This window comes from Aegilops tauschii, chromosome 2 (genome assembly GCF_002575655.3).
Source record: "Aegilops tauschii subsp. strangulata cultivar AL8/78 chromosome 2, Aet v6.0, whole genome shotgun sequence".
Lineage (NCBI taxonomy): Eukaryota > Viridiplantae > Streptophyta > Magnoliopsida > Poales > Poaceae > Aegilops > Aegilops tauschii.
In genome coordinates this window covers 252,647,948-252,668,012 of record NC_053036.3, presented here as the reverse complement: position 1 = coordinate 252,668,012, position 20,065 = coordinate 252,647,948, and the positions used below count along the sequence as shown (strand labels likewise).

Genomic DNA, 20,065 nt, shown 5'->3' with positions numbered 1-20,065 from the left:
TGATATGTCAAATTCTAGAGTGGCATAAGCAACATGGTCAAAAGCTAGAGTGGCAAAAACAAAGGTTTCCCTTATCTTAATACAGTTAAAATTTTGTTTTGAACAACATACATGGATTTTTTAACCGTTTATTTTGAAATAGAGCATACGATATACCATTGGAAAGTTGTTGAATAGGAGAAACTTTTTCAGATAGATCATTTTATTTCAATTTCATAATGGATTAATAGAATTAGTTTAAAACATCAAAAACGTCATTTTTTGTGTGTGTTTTGAACATGCAAATACACGGCAAACCTCTCTCACAAGAATTTTTGAACTTTCTCTCTCCGAGGACCTTGAACTTCTAACAACAAATTATTTGGACTTTACCTTTTTGTTCATTTTTTATATGAAACACACACCATGTAGTACGTGAACTTCTGGTTGTTATCACTTTCGAACCGCTCTCTGTTTTTTTCCTAACTCCTAAAACACTCATCAAAATTGAGCATGTAAATCCTAGGTTTTTATAATCTCTGAACTTCTATACTTTTTTTTATTTCAACTTCTTAGTTTTATTCTTTGAAAATAAAAAAATGATTTTATGTAAACATCCTACAACTTTTTTTAAATTGAACTTCGTACTTTAATTTTGCATAGAAACTGGAAAATCTGAGTTTTTTTATATACATCGAACTACTCCATTTTTTAAATTTGAAATTCTTGATTTTGTTTTTAAAATCGAATTTCTTCAAAAAATTCTTAAAAGGCCAAAAAACGATGCTACCCTTTAGCAACGAAAAAATTGAATTTTTATAGACATCAAACCGCTCTCTTTTTTCAATTTTTGAACCTCTGTGTGTACTTATAGAAATGGGAAATTTGGAGTTTTTTAGTAAATGTCGAACTTCTTAATTATTTCAGATCGAACTTCTTAGTTTATTCGTTAGTAATGGGAAAATTTGACTTTTTGTAATAAATATCAAACTGCTCCATTTTTTGAAATTGAACTTCTAGGTTTATTATTTAATAATGAGGAAAATTTGGGTTCTTCGCATACATTGAACTATTCTATTTTTTAAAATTGAACTTCTTGGTTTTTTCAATTTGGACTTCTTGGTGTTATTCATTTGTAACGGAAAAAATCGTAGTTTATAATAAACATCGTACAACTTCTTGGTTATTTTGAACTAAACTTCTTGGTTTATTCGTTAGTAACGGGAAAAATTCGAATTTTTGTAATGCTCTATTTTTTGGAATTGAACTTCTTGGTTTACTCCCTCCGTTCCTTTATGAAGGTGTATTATTTTTGGCGCGGTGACCAAGGCACATAATTATAGACATGTTACGAGGAAATTACCCTTGGCAAATTTATTGGTTAATGGCAAGTTAATCAGTTAGTCCAGGAAAGTAAGAGATACATGCAATCGACGGAGAGATACTTTCCTTCTTTTGCTACAAAGAGAGATACAAACAATCAGGAGAGAGATATTTTCCCATTTTCTGGAGGGCTAACACGGGAATGATGAGGAATTAGAAGAAATGAACCTTACATTCTGAAATTTTATCAAAAAACAAATACACCTTATATAAAGGAACAGAGGGAGTATTATTTAGTAACAAGGAAAATCTGGGGTTTTCATATACATTGAACTACTCCATTTCTTAAAATTGAACTGTTTGGTTTTTTCAATTTGGACTTCTTGGTGTTATTCATTTGTAACGTAACATGATGAAAATAGTTTTTTATGTTTTAAAATCCCCTTTTATAATATTCTAAAAAATCGAGTTTTGGAAAATACATTGAACCGCTACGTTATTTTAATTTGAACTTCGAAGTTGCTTTATTATTTAATTATGTCACCTCGACAATGATGGCGGAACTTGCCGCTGCCGGATCCGGTGGTTGCCGTGATCGTGCTCCATCCACCCTCTCCTACACGAGTGCGAAGCCGGGTGGAAGTGGGTCGCAAATTACTAGGATTTAGCATACAATCTTTTTTTCTAGAATCTCTGGTACTTTTTTCACATGGATTTCGTTTTATTGATTTTCTCTTTTTTTGAACTTCACGTTTTCTTGAAAATGAAGTATTGTATTTTTATTCCTAAACTTTTTGTGTTTCTCTGGTTGACTTTCCTGGCTTTTATGCACTTATTTCTTTATTCTGTGAATTTTATGATTTTTTCTACCTGAACTTATAGGTTTCTTTTTTTCAGCTTCCAAACAGTAATACATGCGAGCAAGTGCTACCTGACACACATACATGCAAGTACTACATGCAATGCTTTTTTGGTGAACCCACATGACAGGAATACATATGAAAACTGATCTTTTTTTATATTGCTAATTGAATAGTACATGAAACAAACAAGCATACTCTATGCTTTGTACAGAGAACACACTAGCGACAAGTGAAAAAAAACACGCACTAAGAAGTGTGAGAGAAAGAAATAAATTTCCCCACACACACCTCTCTCTCTTCTCATTTTCTTTAACCACGGCCACCAGCATCAACTAAAATCTCTTAGAAGTATCTCTCTTGCAGTCATGTCAATTACATAGCAGCCAGAAAGCAGCGGCGGTGTCGGGCTGGGCACAACAACAACAACTAGCAATGGTCGGCAGCAAACATCAATAGAAGCAACCGCGTCGCACGCACGGGCAGAGAAAGAGAAATGCACTGGCAGAGAAAAAGAGATGTCTAGCGGCAGCCACTGGCATCAGTCTTTTTCTAGGTTCTAAAACTGAATTTACTAGTTGTTAATTGTAGAAACAACAAAGGTTCAGTTCAAGCAAACCTCGAAACTTCATTTCAGTCAAAAAAATATTGTACTATCCACAAAGAATAGGTCGACGAAATTTTAGATAAGCTTAATGGTTTAGATCGAGCAAACATCAAAACTTAAGTACATTCAAAAATAAATGGGTGGTGCTAGCTCGCTGGACAGCAACATGGGATGTCATTGTTCTTTTGCAACTACTACTTGCAATTGCTCTGCTCATCGCTGGACAGCAACTTAAGTACATCCACGTGGGTGGCCAAATGCTACACATCTAAAGTAGCACAACAACTTTTTTCTCTCATAATTTTCTGCCAAATTACAGAATCTTTAGAACAACAACAACTAATTTCGCCTCACAGCAGAAACCAATAGTGACATCATGCACACACTCAACATGCCGTTCGCGGCCTTCGCACTTGTTGGCTGATGTTAGGAGGTCATGTGCCGCTCTATGAATCTGAGATTCAACAAAGAGAAAACCAAGGAGAAATGCACAAAAAGGAGAGTGAGCGAGGAGTAACATCAAACTGAACTTCTATCTAACGCGAAGTTGAACTTCTTCGAATCTAAAGAATTAGTGGAAGAAGAAGAGCAGCAGAAAACCAGCTGATCACTCTGTTCGTCCTTGCATTGGAGGAAGCAACCAGGAGCACGCGAGGTAATGGACGCGAGCCACATAGGTGGTTCTACTACTCCGTGCACTGCAGTTCAATCACCAGCGGGAGGAGGGATTGAGCTCCAGAACTGGATCGACTTGTTACTCTCCCTTGGGTCAATGCTTTTGCTTGCTGAGCCTGAGAATGATTGAGCTCATGATCTAGAAGACTAGAAGCACCCCAGTTTTGCTCATAGCTAGTTACCTTTTCTCCTCCTTCAATCTCCAGGTGAGTAATTAAGATGCGCTGCTTTCTTCTACCCCTTGTGTTGATATGACAAGTCACCTGTATCTTCAGGAACTTTTTTCTTGTTAATCATTGAACAAATTAGAGAGTAGTGTTAGTGTCACGAACAACAAAACTCACAAAACAAACTTTGGAATGGAACAAGTACTTGAACGGCATCATTTGCAGAGGTGGACTTCGGGATGATGAACGGGGAGGTAATGGAGGAAGGGGTGCTAATGGTGGGGTTGGTGCAGACGCCCCCGTGGTGGCCGATAGTGCCCTGCCAGGCGTGTCGTCGTTGGTGGCGGTGGCACGGCGGCTGACAGAGATACCGGCGAGGCGCACATGGCCAGGAGAGAGCAGGCAGGAGGCACGCGAGGCATGGCTTCGTCACCGGGAGGAGATGCTGGGCGAGGCCGGAGGCAGCCTGGATGGCAGGGGAGGCGCGGCGGCTTACAGGGACGGATGGATGTGTGCCGGCGTTGGGGGTCGATGAGTAGGGATGCGTTGTAGAGGAGGGTGGGCGGTGGTGGCAGCGCGACAGGGGAGGGCGGCGGTAGCCGCGCGATTCGGGGGGGATGAGGCAGTGGCGGGGAGATTTAAGAAGGGGGATGTGGCGGGGAGATCCAAGAAGGGGGATGTGGCGGGGCGATCCGGGGAGGGGGATGTGGCGGTGCGATCGGCGGCGCTGGCGGCGCGATCTTGGGAGGGCGGCGGAGGTGGCGGCTTGATTTTGGGAGTTTTGAAAGTGCAACTATCCCTGGGTGGTTTTGGTAATTACTAACAACATATAGCTCATTGAACTAATGCTATTTCAAGATGATCATTTCAGAAAGTTTAATGATTGGCATGGCATGGATTAGGAATGTGGACCCCTCAAAATGCGAAGGACACATATTGGCTCAAGCTCAAGACTCTACATTTTCATTTTAGTGATCCAAGATCACATTGAGTCCATAGGAAAGCCAATACTATTAAAAGGGGATGAGGTGTTGCTTAATGGCTTGCTTGCTCAAAATGCTTAGTGATATGCTCCAAAAGCCTTCAACCACTTTCTCATATCCACATATGTCCCAAACCAGAAGTCAAACTCGGCCCTACCGATTTGATCTATCCGGCGCCACCGAGTTCATCTGACATAGCCACTGCATAAAACCTTAGTCACTTCGGTCTCACCGATAGGGATCTCGGTCTCACCGAGATGGGATTGCAAACTCTCTGTTTCCCTTCATAACGTTTCGGTCCAACCGAGATGAGCGATCGGTCCCACCGAGTTTGCAATGCAAACTCTCTGTTTCCCTTTCGTAACGTTTCGGTCTCACCGAAATGAGCTAATCGGTCCCACCGAGTTGTTGGGTTCTACGGTAGGGTGCGTCGACTGCAAATTAAAAAATCCTACACGCAGAACAACCAAGAACATGCTACGGGAGATGGATCACAGTTCGTTACCACTAGACGCGCAGTGTCGTGCAACGGAAGAAGAGTTGGGGCAGTGCATCCGCATGGATCGTCTCCTCCTCGTCCGATCTCCCTCGAACAGCCAGTCGTCGGTTCCCACGTATAGGTTCGCCGGAGCGGCACAAGTGCACCGCCTCTAACGGTATCCGCGCGTGCAGGAGGAACATCATGCGGCGGACTGCTAGGTCCGATCACACAACCGGTGGCAAGTGGAGGTGTCTATTCGCAACACATGCAAACCCTAGTGACAGCGCCAAAGTGGTCAACCACATGAGTGTACCGCACCCCACTTTATATAGGCGTCCGTCGCGGGCTCAACACTTGAGCCTCGCACGAACCCTAAAGCCCACTAGTAGAATTCCCGTGCGTTGCCACAGGCTTTTTAAAAACTTACTTATTGCATATATAAACATAACGCATGTCAAATTTCAGATGTGTAGAAAAATTGAATTCCGCTTTAATTGCAATATATTTAGATTAAAAATGTAATTGAACGACCTACACTAACTCATCTGATGCACAAAATAAAAGAATGTCGTTCAAGAATATAGAACAGTTTTGCACTGCATTACAAACGATAGATAACACCTGGAAGCGTTTCTATACATGTGCTATCTACTCCCTCCATTCCTAAATATAAGTCTTTTTCAAGATTCCAGTGCGGACTACATACGACGAAATAGTTTAACATGTTTATATATTTGGAGTATTAAATACTTCAAACAAAAGGCAAACAAGCCATTACGTTTGCCCACATAGAATTAAATATCTGAACCATAAATTTCACATATTAACAGATGAGATTTAAAAAATGTAGCGTTACTTATAAATATTACCATGTACAAATAGTTTAACATGTCACATATCATTCTCAAAAAAAAGTACAGATAGATCAACGCCTTTCTATTAAAAAACTTAGATGCAAAATACGACAACCACAAAGAGTTCGGTAGCCATCTTATGGTAGACTAAAAAAAGAATCCAAATAAAAAAAAGAAGACCCTGAGAAAGAGTCTAATCAAAATACATGTGATTATGTTCAATACCAAATGGAGAAGTCGGACTCCTGCTTCTTTCTTATAACTTACTCAGCTCTTTAAAAAAAAACTTTGTGTACTTGGATTGGAAAATAGATTTGTAGTATACATACCAGAAAAAACGGGGCAAAGATCAATTGGTCTAGATTATAATGGTTGAGATCTAAAGTCTAATAATACTCCCTCCGCCCGAAAATACTTGTCATCAAAATGGACAAACTGGAATGTATCTAGAACTAAAATACGTCTAGATATGTCTTCTTTTGTCCATTTTGATGACAAGTATTTCTGGACGGAGGGAGTAGTTATGTATCATGTAATTTTTTGGAAGGTAAAAAAATTAGTTTTAGTTCTTCGCCTTCTGGGCAAAGGCCGTGACGCAAAGACTCTTAGGTTCTTGTCGCTAGTCCTGGCCTTCTCCTTCCTGAGCCAAGCAAAGGAAGCAAGCAAACGAACCGGGCGATGCAGTGTTGAGCTACACAGGAAGAGCAAGTCAGGGGAGGAAATCCAAACCAGATCAAAGCACAAAATCAGTAAATAAGCCATCCATCTCACTGGTCCTGTCTACAAAAGCAATTTTCCTCATTTCCCAGGTTCGCAACCAATTTGTTCCACATACCAACACGAACCTTGAGCCAGATCCTAAGATACCAATGTAAGATCTCTGAAATAATGATAGGAAATGGACATTGTAGGTTTTAAATAATGCTAAATTGCACGGTAGAACTCAGGAGCGTGTATTATTTCTTCTTGATATTCCTCAAAATTAAATTCTTCTGTTGTACTTCAAAATAGGTGTGTCTCTGAACTAAGAGATACAAAATAAGGCATCAATTTGAGAAATCCAAACGATGAGGATGAGCCATCTAGCATAACGCGTACGCGCACACACACATAGAGAGAAGAAAAGCAAAGCATGAAGGAAGAAAAGTGAATATAAATCACACATCCATAAGGTTGACTACATGGGAAAGTTGTACTTGAAATACATCCATAAGGAAGTTGACTAAAAGGTGAACAATCTACTAAAAAATATGCATATATATTTTTACGATAAAGGGTGTTTTATTGACTCATAATATAGTATCGAGGGATACAATTACAATGAGCCACACCCGGCCTCTGCATAACTTGGATGCACACAGCCAACACACACCAAAGGATCACGTTGGCAAAAAGCTAAGTCATACAAGACCGAATTTATGCCTAAGTGAAAAGTAAGAGAAAGAAAAAAAAGTCATGAAGCGATACAAACAGCGATTGACGATGTACAACGATAACCATCAGCACCAACTATGTCATGAGAACACAAGGACCACGAAAACGGTTCTTCAAAAGCGACGCCTCCAAGTCAGATAGTAGGTTTTCACCCTGAAGATCAAGTCCGACCAAATTCCGAGCAATGCCTTCGTCAAGGTAACGACGCCAAAAATGCCGCCATTGCCAGGCATAACCGATAAGAGGCTAGACCTAGGGTTTTCACCCTGGAGCTCAAGACCAGGTACTCGATATGCACCACCCAATCGAATTCGTCATGTGTTATCTCATCCACTTGCCACTGAGCCCAGTTGTTGCAAACACGCACTGACCTGACGGCAGGTGAGCATACCCACATGAGCAAGCAACTAAACCGCTACAAGAGCTGCTCACCATGACACGATAGACATTGACGGAAGAGGAAGGTGACTGGCACCGCTTAAATCCCAATGGGATGCTCGAGAGGCCATGTACTATCTTCCGAGGAGCAACTGATGGCTAATCTGAATTAGACAACACCACCATGGGTCGCCACAAGCTCCATCGTCCTTGCACACGAAGGCCCAGATCCACGGCACGATGCCTCCTTGCTGGCGGCGCGGGTGACGGCTGCGGCAACCGCTACTTCTTCATCGGCACATCCCATCCAGCCCCTATGCAGGAGAGGGGGACCACCAGCCGCGTCGGTCAATGACGAGCTGGCTCTCCATGACGGGATGCAGGGCGGCGGTGGCTCCCTTTCCTCTGCCGCACGCAGCGAGGCAGCGATTACTGCAGATCCATGTCGCCATTGCAACCAGCACCTCCATTGCGTCAAGTTACTGGTCGCAAAAGGTCTCATGCTGTCCGAAACGCATCATCGACAGAGCCCCCCCCGGCTGCCGCAGGTTGCAAGGGCCAGCCCGCCGGAGCTGGCCAGCGGCGGCGGCGAGGGACGGGCGCACAGAGGATGCCCCGAGAAAAGTGGATCGACTCGCTTCCCGTGTCGCCCACGCGGACGACGCGGGGGCAGTTTCTCTTTATGCACAAATCGATTTCTCATCGTAACAACATGAAGGAGAAAATCAACCAAGCAAAACAGAAAAGAGAAACAAGATATAAAAACATGACTAAACCATACGTCACTTCAATGCAAATTAGGGATGATCGTGAGCATCCCACATTCACCCAAATGACTACATAAACACAGAGTGGATGTAGCATTTGTCTTACCAAGATAAATGAAAACAGAGACCTGATCTTTGTTGCTCAAATCGGTAGCTTTTTTATACTGGAAAAAGCCTTTCCATTAACCAACAACCATAGCTAAATCATTGTTCATGCACCTTGCCAAGTAGAACAAACATTTGCTTGCCAAACAAAGCTCAGGGTTTGCATATTAAGCTGCAGTGCATTGGGCAACAGACAAGCAATTGGGTATTATTAATTGATGAGACTGTAGTATGTACCTCAGGTGTAGCATGGGCAGAAGAAGTTCCGACAGACGGTGGAGCACGGACAGATAGATTTCCAGCAAAGTCGATGGTGTATAAGCACGCGATGCTGGTAACTTGCGGCACGATTATATTGGGCAAGCAACTTGCGATGTGATCTATTTGCTTCCGGTCGAGGGGTTCCATAGAACCAAGAAACACGCCGGACTTCTCTTTTGGTGTCATATAAATCCCCATACATACTGAAGAAGGAAGTTTCCTAAAGAGAAGTAAGTTTATTTCAGAAAGGATGTGTAGCAAAAGCTGTTCGCTCTTTATAAGCAAGTGGCCAAGTGCAATGTGTGCCTCGGTTCTTCAATACTTGTATGCCACACATGAATATATTGGATGTTTGACTGAAAGTTAAGACTTGCAGGTCAATACATCTCATTAAAATCTCTAAGATTTATGTTATAACCTACTGGTAGATTTTGAGATTAAAGGTGAGATTAAGAGCATATGCCCTTCTGTTTCAATACCACTAAATTGTGTCTCAGTCTTTTGTGGGTAGCATCGAGAGTAAAAGACCAACGAGTGCAAGAATTGGAACATAGAAGAATCTTGCCTGGGCATGATGCCATCAGGTTCTATGCCAAGATCGAGGTAGTAGAGCTCCCTCAATCTCTCTTGCCATGCCCTCCCTTTGACCATCAATAGAACAGTCGCTCTCGCTTGCCCTGCTTTTGAAATCTCCTTCTGCACCGCTGCAGATCAGTTGGCAGTATAGGCCGAGCTCTCCCATCTATCATCACGTTGAGCGCATCTATGCTTACTTCCCTTGTATCATCACAACGGATGCTATAAATTTGCTTGTGTCCTTGTCATAAATCTGAGTTCTGCACAATATGAAAAAGAAAGAAAGTCTGTTAATACAACATAATGATAGTTCCAAGGAAACATGTACTATGACGAAACTGGCCATGATAGTACGGATGTCATGTGGATGGACGTAATTGTGCAGGAATAACCGGACGAGTACTCGGATATCGACAACCCACCGGAGAGATCAGTGCACCCTACTTTAAACGTAGTTTCCTGGTGTCGCCACAGTGGTTGATGTTGCAGCAGTACCTGAGTCTTACCTCAAACTCCAAAGAACATGGCGCCGCCGACAACGCCCGAGGATGCAGGGAGAGCACGGAGACCGCTCGGCCAAACGGGTTCAACGCCACGTTCAGCAGGAACAGGTACTGCCGGCATTGGGCACGGGCCGAGAAGGCGTTGAAGCCGTCACAGAGCTGGACCTCGACACACGCCCAGGCCCAAGCTCGGTCATGCACGGCCACCCGTGCGTGTCGGCAAAGTGGTCCAGGAGTGCCGCCGTGGAGCTAGCGAAACCGCAGTCTGCCTGCGGGCAATAGCACGGCGTCGTGAGGGCACGCCTTGAGGTGGTCGGGGTGGTCATAGTAGGCCGGCGTGGCTGTGAAGCCGTGGGCAGCGTTGGCGCACGGCACCCGGATGGACTCTGTTAGCCTCTCCAGTGCGATGTTCCAGCGATAGCCGCCGGTCAACCGGATGTGACACACACGACACCTCCTTGCCGCCACCATCTTGTCGCGGCACCGCGAGGATATGGTATGACCGACGCCACACTGCACCCGAGCAGAAATGATGTTCCAGTGTTATTGGTACACAAACTTGTAATGGATCGGCCTAGGATGGACGACGAGCGTAGGCACCTGGAAGACTGGTGGCTTGAGAGGGAGGTAGCAGATGCCGCAGTTGAGGGTATCGTCCCCATCCACTATCATGTTTGCGAGCGCCATGCACTTCGCCGCCGGCTCCATCGTACCTGGAACCCGAGATTGCCGTCGTTGTTCTTGTTCTTCTTCTCTTGTTTTTTTCCTATGGAAATACTAACATCGTCTCCTCCCTCGTCGGAGGTCTCGGGCCAACACCTTGAATCCACGGTCGCCCCTCGAGATGCCACAAACCCTCGCCGCCGACTGCCTCACACGGATGGCAGTCCCATCCCGCATCCTGACCTTGTACCGTACTGCCGACACCAGCACCACCGATCACCGTTCCAGGCCCCATCGCTGCCATCACAAATTAAATAGGTACATAAATGCTTTCATCGTGAGGTTTATTTGTCATGATAGGTATATGCACGTGTGTTGCACCGGAAGTTGATTTTTTTAAGCAACAGAGGAACATATGGGCACACATCATGAAGCAAATCAAATAACAAAAAGGAGATTATGTTTTGGTTATGAACCATAGAACTTCTGACAACTTTGTCCTGAGATATACTAAAGCCAAAGAATATCATAGAGGGAAATCAAATTATCTGAACGACATGATGTTATTTCACAAAATAAGTTAAATTTACATTTGAATTTTAAAATTACCAATTGGTCATCTTTACATGTAAATAAAAAGGTGGGAGTCAATATTACAATACGCTTACCAAAAATGTTCCTCTACAAAAAATTATCATGAAGAATCACCTGCCAAGAATAAAAACTGAGAGCAAGTCTGCAAAATAACAAATTGTTAACAATACATTCAGTAATATAAATCTCACTGTTCTTGCACACCCTTCAGAGCATATCAATTTTTCCCTTCAGACTATACTCTCCTCTATGAACAGAAAAAGAAAACCATAGAAACTAAGTTCAAGTCTGCAGAATAACACAAAGAATCACTAACAGTTCAGTACCATGTGAATGGAGACATACCATACCATCCTTTTTACCTTCTGACTGCACTTCTATTTGTGAGAATTCCAGTAAGTAGATGGCAATTTAGCAAAATACAACCATTGGAATATGGGAAGCCGTATAAACTGAATTATGTAGATAATATCACATGTGCATTATTGGCCTCTAAGATGGAACAAAACTGAATACTACCCAAAACAACACACAAATCTGACTAACAATTTTAAAATTTCATATCTCTCCTATACTACCTAATAAATTCAAGTTGTATACACCTTTTTCAATTGCACAAAAATTTAATTCAGTTTCTAAAGTCTGCAATACCCCCATAATTCTAAACAGTTTGCAATACCCCCATTACTAACTCTAGTTCAGCAAATCCCTGAGGAAGAGTCATTGGTGAGGATGGGCTAACTCCGCTATATACCATAACTATTCTCAACTACCATATCCAGAAAAAGTATTGTCAATTTGAGAGGATACCGAAATTGAGTTACAAATAGAAATAACAAAAGTAAAATGTCAAGCATAAGTAGTCTATTCAAAGGAATCATTCCCAAAAGAAATTCTGAGCTGAACACCAGAGCACAGCGAGTTGTGACAACTCACATCCCAAATGATAGCAGATTTATTTAAACTGCCAGTAGCATCACAGTACAGACGTTAAAACCAGTAGCATTATAGGAACACTGTACAGTCAGTTCCTGCATGCATACCTGCCGGTAACCTTGGTACCATCACCGCTCACACTCCTCTGTGTGTCCTTCATTGTCATCATTCCTTCGTCAAACAAATCCAGCAAACGCACACAATCGAATCACCTAATGCTTCGGCAACTCCAACAGCACGTTGTTGCTCCAAGCAATCAGTGAACACCACGGAGAGGGGCGTACTTGGATCCTAAACTCCAAGCAAACAATTAATTAAGATCCCTTGCACACACACACACCGAGAGAGAGAGAGAGAGAGAGAGAGAGAGATCAGGGTATGCCAGGGTGAGGGATGAGTGGAGCTGACCTACGGAGCGCGGCGCCAGCAGGTTTGGGGATCGCGAGCAGGCGGCCTCCATCCGCGGCAGCGTGCGTGGGCGAGCAGGGGATCGGCGTTGTTTTCCGGAGGGGATCGGCGGCGGCGGCGATCCAGAACTGACGACGAGGGCGAGATCCGGCGGGGTCTTCTCGAGTCGTCCGCCAGCGGCGAGATCCGACGGGGCCGATGGGGTAGGGGTGGTTCGAGCGTGCGATCGGGCGGCGGCGGAGATCGATCGAGGGATCGGGGTTTTGTTTGCACCGGTTTTTTTCGATCGAGTAAGGCAGAGGTGGTGCCATGACGAAAAAAACGGCGGTGGGAGTATGACGAAAATAAACCAGCGAAAATTAACCGCGCGGACTATTCACCAAGTCGTCCATTAGGAGTAGAGATAAGTCTACTTGGCCACAATCTGAATACAACTCGGATCACATCCGACCAGTGTCCCGGGATCCGACCTCTTGGTTCCTTTCCTTAAGCGCGCGACCCCTTAGGTTCAAGCCGGCTTGGTCACAGTTCGGATCACCTCCGAACTGCACGGTTGGTAGCGGCCTCTAGCAAGGCATGCCGAACACCAAGCAGACTATGAAGCTGGTTAGTGAACCTGTACATCACACTTACATTCCTTTTGCCACACGATATATGTTGTCGGGCTCAAGGCGAGTCTGTCATCCTTGTGCTAGCCCGACCTCTTTCTTATTTGAGTGATGTCGACCACTCTCCGGATTATCTCATAATCCTTGTCGCATGTCCATGCTTATCCTGGTCGGATCACACGAGGGGCCCAGAGTATATCTCTCCTGATCGGAGGGGAAAATCCCATCTTGCTCGACCATGTCTCGCAGCATGGGTCTGGACAAGCCTGAAACCTACCTTTGTAACTACCCAATCACAGAGTAGCGTTTAGTCGGCCCAAAGCAAGTATGTCACCATCCCGAGTACATGTGCCAGCTCAGGTCTTAGGACATAGAACGTATGTTGTACTAGAGACTCACAGATGACATATCGCTGCGTCTCATAGTTGGGTCAGTCCGACTCGGACCTTATCTCGACTCGGATCCGACTACGTCGATTCCGATCGGATCCTTCCAAGTCCATATTACCCGGTTAGCATCCAATGCCCCATGGCTAGTGAGACCAAGCCATCGACCGTGTCATATGCTAGTCTAGGTGGCGGCGCGTCCACACAGTCCTTTCGACTAGGGACCTTTTAGGACACATCATACAATGCATAGTCCCACAAACAAGTCACGTACTTGCTGATACACATCATTGATAATGTCCAAGGACTATCTTTATTCATAAACACATAGGAAATATCCTCATACATGATTGCCTCTAGGGCATATCTCTAACACAAGTTTGCCTGACCAACTCTCTGTTTGCCTATTACAAAAATCGGTCCTACCGAGTTTATGTGATCGGTCTCACCGAGATTACGTTATGCCCTAACCCTAATGAAATCGGTTCCACCGGGTTGACATGCCGGTCGCACCGAAAAGCCTAACGTTCACATTTTGAACTAAATCGGTCTGACCGAGTTTCATGATTCGGTCCCACCGAGTTTGGTGAATTGTGTGTAACGGTTAGATTTTGTGTGGAGGCTATATATACCCCTCCACCCACTCTTCATTTGTGGAGAGAGCCATCAGAACGTGCCCACACTTCCAGTATTCATTTTCTGAGAGAGAACCACCTACTCATGTGTTGAGACCAAGATATTCCATTCCAACCACAAGAATCTTGATCTCTAGCCTTCCCCAAGTTGCTTTCCACTCAAATCATCTTTCCACCATATCCAAATCTGTCAGAGAGAGTTGAGTGTTGGGGAGACTATCATTCGAAGCACAAGAGCAAGGAGTTCATCATCAACACACCATCTATTACCTTTTGGAGAGTGATGTCTCCTAGATTGGTTAGGTGTCACTTGGGAGCCTCCGTCAAGATTGTGGAGTTGAACCAAGGAGTTTGTACGGGCAAGGAGATCGCCTACTTCGTGAAGATCTATGATACGTCTCCAACGTATCTACTTTTCCAAACACTTTTGCCCTTGTTTTGGACTCTAACTTGCATGATTTGAATGGAACTAACCCGGACTGATGCTGTTTTCAGCAGAATTGCCATGGTGTTATTTTTGTGCTGAAATAGAAGTTCTCTGAATGACCTGAAACTTCACGGAGAATATTTTTGGAATTAATAAAAAATACTGGCGAAGGAATCAACACCAGGGGACCCACACCCTGCCCACGAGGGTGCAGGGTGCGCCCACCCCCGGGGCGCGCCCCCTGCCTCGTGGGCCCCCTGAGGCTCCACCGACGTCAACTCCAACTCTATATATTCACGTTCGGGGAGAAAAAATCAGAGAGAAGGATTCATCGCGTTTTATGATACGGAGCCTCTGCCAAGCCCTAATCTTTCTCGGGAGGGCTGATCTGGAGTCCGTTCGGGCCTCCGGAGAGGGGAATCCGTCGCCGTCGTCATCATCAACCTTCCTCCATCACCAATTTCATGATGCTCACCGCCGTGCATGAGTAATTCCATCGTAGGCCTGCTGGACGGTGATGGGTTGGATGAGATTTATCATGTAATCGAGTTAGTTTTGTTAGGGTTTGATCCCTAGTATCCATTATGTTCTGAGATTGATGTTGCTATGACTTTGCTATGCTTAATGCTTGTCACTAGGGCCCGAGTGCCATGATTTCAGTTCTGAACCTATTATGTTTTCATGAATATATGTGAGTTCTTGATCCTATTTTGCAAGTCAATAGTCACCTACTATGTGTTATGATCCGGTAACCCCGAAGTGACAATAATCGGGACCACTACAGGTGATGACCGTAGTTTGAGGAGTTCATGTATTCACTAAGTGTTAATGCTTTGGTCTGGTACTCTATTAAAAGGAGGCCTTAATATCCAATAGTTTCCAATAGGACCCCGCTGCCACGGGAGGGTAGGACAAAAGATGTCATGCAAGTTCTTTTCCATAAGCACGTACGACTATATTCGGAATACATGCCTACATTACATTGATGAACTAGAGCTAGTTCTGTGTCACCCTATGTTATAACTGTTGCATGAGGAATCGCATCCGATATAATTATCCATCATTGATCCATTGCCTACGAGCTTTTCACATATTGATCTTTGCCTAGTTACTTTTCTGTTGCCACTGTTACAATTACTACAAAACTGCTATTGTTACCTTTGCCACCATTATTGTTACTTCCATACTACTTTGCTACTAAATACTTTGCTACAGATAATAAGTCTTTCAGGTGTGGTTGAATTGACAACTCAACTACTAATACTTGAGAATATTCTTTGGCTCCCCTTGTGTCGAGTCAATAAATTTGGGTTGAATACTCTACCCTCGAAAACTATTGCGATCCCCTATACTTGCGGGTTATCAAGCTACCCTAGTGAGGCAAGTCCTTCGTGGGTGATGGCCATGGTGGGATAGACAAGGTTGCTTCTTCGTGGACCCTTCGTGGGTGGAGCCCTCCGTGGACTCGCGCAACCGTTACCCTTCGTGGGCTGAAGTCTCCATCAACGTGGATGTACGATAGCACCACCTATCGGAACCACGGAAAAAAATCTCTGCGTCTACATGGCATTTGCCCCCTCCAAACTCCTCCCTTTACCTTCATATGCAAAGTTTTACATTCCGCTGCTACACTCTTAGACTTGCATGTGTAGGTTGATTGCTTGACTTGTTCTAAGTTGCTAAAATCTGCCAAGACTTAAAAGTGGGAAAAGGCTAGATTTTTATTTGGTCAAGTAGTCTAATCACCCCCCTCTAGACATACTTTCGATCCTACAAGTGTTATCAGAGATTTGGTCTCCATTTGCCTTGATTTCCATAGCTTTTGTTGATCATAGCCTGGTTTCACAACCTAGGAGAGTATGGCGTCTAGCGAGGGAAATTACCACCATAGAGGTCCTTACTTTGATGGTACAAATTTTGCTAGTTGGAAGCATAAGATGAAAATGCATATTCTCGGACATAACCCCGCCATTTGGGCTATTGTGTGTATTGGCTTGCAAGGTGAATTCTTTGATGGGAGAGAACCAAACAGTGAAGCTACCGCGGAAGAGTTGAAGATGTTGCAGTACAATTCTCAAGCTTGTGATATCCTCTTCAACGGATTGTGCCCCGAAGAATTGAACAAAATCAGTTGTCTTGAGAATGCAAAGGAAATTTGGGATACTTTGATTGATATGCACGAAGGTACCGCTCCGTCAAGGAATCCAAATTGGATGTGCTTCAAAGTCAAGTTGACAAGTTCAAAATGAAGGATGCTGAAGGTGTCGCTAAAATGTACTCTAGGCTTGCTCTCATCACAAATGAGATTGTCGGCTTAGGAAGTGAAGAGATGACCGATAGATTCATCATCAAGAAGATCCTAAGAGCCTTGGATGGAAAATATGATACCGTGTGCACATTGATCCAAATGTTGCCCAACTACAAAGATCTCAAGCCAATGGAAGTCATTGGAAGAATTGTCGCTGATGAGATGTCACTTAAGGATAAGGAAGAGCTTCACAACAAGTCAAGTGGTGCTTACAAAGCTTCGTGTGATGCTCCTACATCATCAAGTGAGAAACAAACCTTCAATGAGGAATTGAGCCTAATGGTGAAGAACTTCAACAAGTTTTACAAGAGTAGAAGGAAAGAAAGAAGTTCCAAGTCAAGGTCCTACAATGACAAAAGATCTTCAAGTCGTGAGTGTAATTGCTACAATTGCGGAAGACCCGGACACTACTCCAATGAGTGTACGGCTCCCTACAAAAGAAGAGAAGATTCACCCAAAAGGAGAAGTAGGAGAGAAGAATCACCACCAAAAGAGAGAAGGAGTAGAGATGATCGTTATGAACGAAGAATCTCTCAGAGAAGCAAGGATTTGGAAAGGAAGGACAAATCATCAAGGAACTACTCAAAACGAAGACATCAAGCTCATGTTGGTGAATGGGTATCCGGCTCTGACTCCGACCATCACTTCAAAAGAAGTTATCACTCCAACTCCGAATATACTCAAGATGAAGGTGTTGCCGGTCTAGCACTTGTGTCAACCAACTCCTACGACGTATTTGACTCACCAAATGAAGGAATTGGAAGATGCTTCATGGCTAAAGGCCCAAAGGTATCACACCCCGAGTATGTTGATTTCAATAGTGATGAAGATGATTTGCTAGGTGATGATGATTTACTTGTTGACAACTCTAGTCATGAAAACTATGATGAATTTGTTGTTAATCATGCTAATCAAGATAAAATGAATGATGATGATAAGAAGGAGATTGAGCATCTAACTAAAGAACTAAACACTCTTAAGTTAGCTCATGAAACTACCTTGCAAGATCATCGAGAACTTTTATAGACTCATGAGAAGTTGCGCTTTGAAAAGATCAATCTTGAGCAAGAGCATGGGTTCTTAAAAGCAATCAATGATGATCTTCGCAAGAAAAGTTCTTCTTACATCGCCAAGCATTTACTCTTGTCTACTTACATGCCACAAGTTAAATCTAGCAACAAAAGTAAGAAAGATTCTTCTTCTAGTAGTAACAACAATCATGTTAAATCCAATGTTGTTGCATCTAGTAGTTCTCTTGATTCCACTAACGATTCTCTTAGCCAAGCTACACTTGAGCAAGAAAATAGCTTATTGAAGGGAATTATAGAGAAAGGTGTTTACAAGAGCCTTGCCGGGAGTAAGCAATTTGAGGAAATTACGCAAGCAAGGAAGGCACCAGAAGAATCAAGGTGTTGGTTTTGAACGAAAGTTCAATGCCAATGGAGTTGAGTGGGAAGAAGATGATTACCCCAAGACGAAGTTTGTTCCTCAACAAGAGAAGTATGATCCTACTTGTTTCCAAGGGACACAAGCTCAAGATGATCTTCCACCACAAGGCCACAAGCAAAAAGGCAAGGATAAGCTTCAAGAGGGGATTGATGCATTTGAAGAAGCTCCTAAGGGCTAGGTCAAGTGGGTTCCCAAGACTACATCAAGTTCTACTTCATCAAGTACGACTACAACCCCAAGGATTCCCATCAAGATGATGTGGATCCTGAATAAGAAGAACTAGAGAGTTCTTGAGGGTGACTTTGCCAACATACTTCACTCATATCATCTTGGAAAGGACAAGTGCAAACAACTTCCACATCATGCACTAGTTCAAGGAGTCACAAACCCTCTTGTTGGTAAGACAAGGGACAAGGTAACCTAATGTTTTCATGGACATCTTGTGTGTACATCACTCTATGTCAATGGATATCCTCGTTTGTTCCTTGTGGGACTAACCTGTGTAGGTATTGAAAGTGCAACTCACTCCAATGGATTGCTCCGAATGATCTACATCAACATTGAGCATCCACATCTTCAACATCTACATGAAGTCATCATCGACAAAACCCAAGGTTAGTTCATCCCTCTTAGGGGGGATATCACATCTATGGGGAGCTTTACTCTAATCTATGAGCTAAAGCAACTCTAATGGTGTGAACACAACAATGCTTTATGTAAAAGTGGCAACCCCACTTGTGCTTAAACAATGAGTATGACCTATGATCAAATGTTCTCATTTGACTCCTAAGTCAATATACTCATATATAGATGACCTAGTCATCGCCAATTGCTTGATAGATCCTAGAGTGTTTGTGCATGCTTTGTCACATATTTCATTTGCCATTTTATTGTGTGAGCATGTTGACTGCATATTTCACTCATTCGAGGACATCCACTTGTTGCTTTGATTGTTTGGCTTTTTCTCTTTTGCCAAGTGGATGGACAAGAATGCCTAAGAACTTCCTCTAGCTATCTATGCTTTTCTCGTCTCAAACTCTATTCATGCGACATCACAAAGTTTGATCAAGTCAGATTTGAACCACTCTGTGTGAGGAGCACTCAGAGTCCCCGATTCGTCATAGAATTAAAATTCCAAAACCTCTCTGTGCATTTCGGTATGACTGATCCATCTTGTTTAGTCACACCGAGTTCACTGAGTTGATCTAGGTTTTCAATCTCAGCGCAACCGATTTGAACTTTCCGGTCACACCGAGTTGCAGTAACCGCTTGCGATTCTGCATCTCGGTGCCACCGAGTTGTTCCACTCGGTCACACTAACATGGTCAGGATATATAAACCCACGGGTGAGATTTTGGAAATTTCTTCAAAACTCCTCAGCCCGCATGTGTCCTGCTCTTCCACCTCGGGTCTCCGGATCGTCTTCTCGTCGCCAGCAACCTCCCGCCGCTGGTTTCCGTCGCCGTCAACGGGATTCACCCCCACCGTTGCCGCCGTAGCGAACTCACCGCCGAACTAGGGTATGAGTTCGATCTTTTGTGCTAATTCCTTACTCCAATTCTTAGCACAATGCAATGCCATGTTCTTTACCACGTATGAGATCAATCTATCCAGAGAAAACTTCTTTTTAGTTTAGGTTTGATTCGAAAAATTAGGGTTAGGTTTCCGCCGAACTCATCTCGGACCGACCGAGTTGTG

At 43.6% G+C, this 20,065-nt stretch overlaps 1 long non-coding RNA gene across 2 annotated transcripts; it reads right to left on the bottom strand.

Annotated features, from left to right (window-relative positions):
• Positions 1 to 5,996: 5,996 nt before the first annotated feature.
• Positions 5,997 to 12,822, bottom strand: LOC109784673 (uncharacterized). 2 transcript variants are annotated; one of them, XR_002237915.4, is made up of 7 exons: positions 12,555 to 12,822; positions 11,285 to 12,437; positions 10,554 to 10,913; positions 9,873 to 10,466; positions 9,440 to 9,710; positions 8,851 to 9,094; positions 5,997 to 6,620 (listed from the first exon to the last, which is right to left on the bottom strand). It is a non-coding gene; the product is annotated as an uncharacterized lncRNA (long non-coding RNA). The 2 variants fall into 2 exon arrangements; XR_002237914.4 differs by having other exon boundaries at positions 9,957 to 10,466.
• Between the last annotated feature and the right edge of the window lie 7,243 nt (positions 12,823 to 20,065).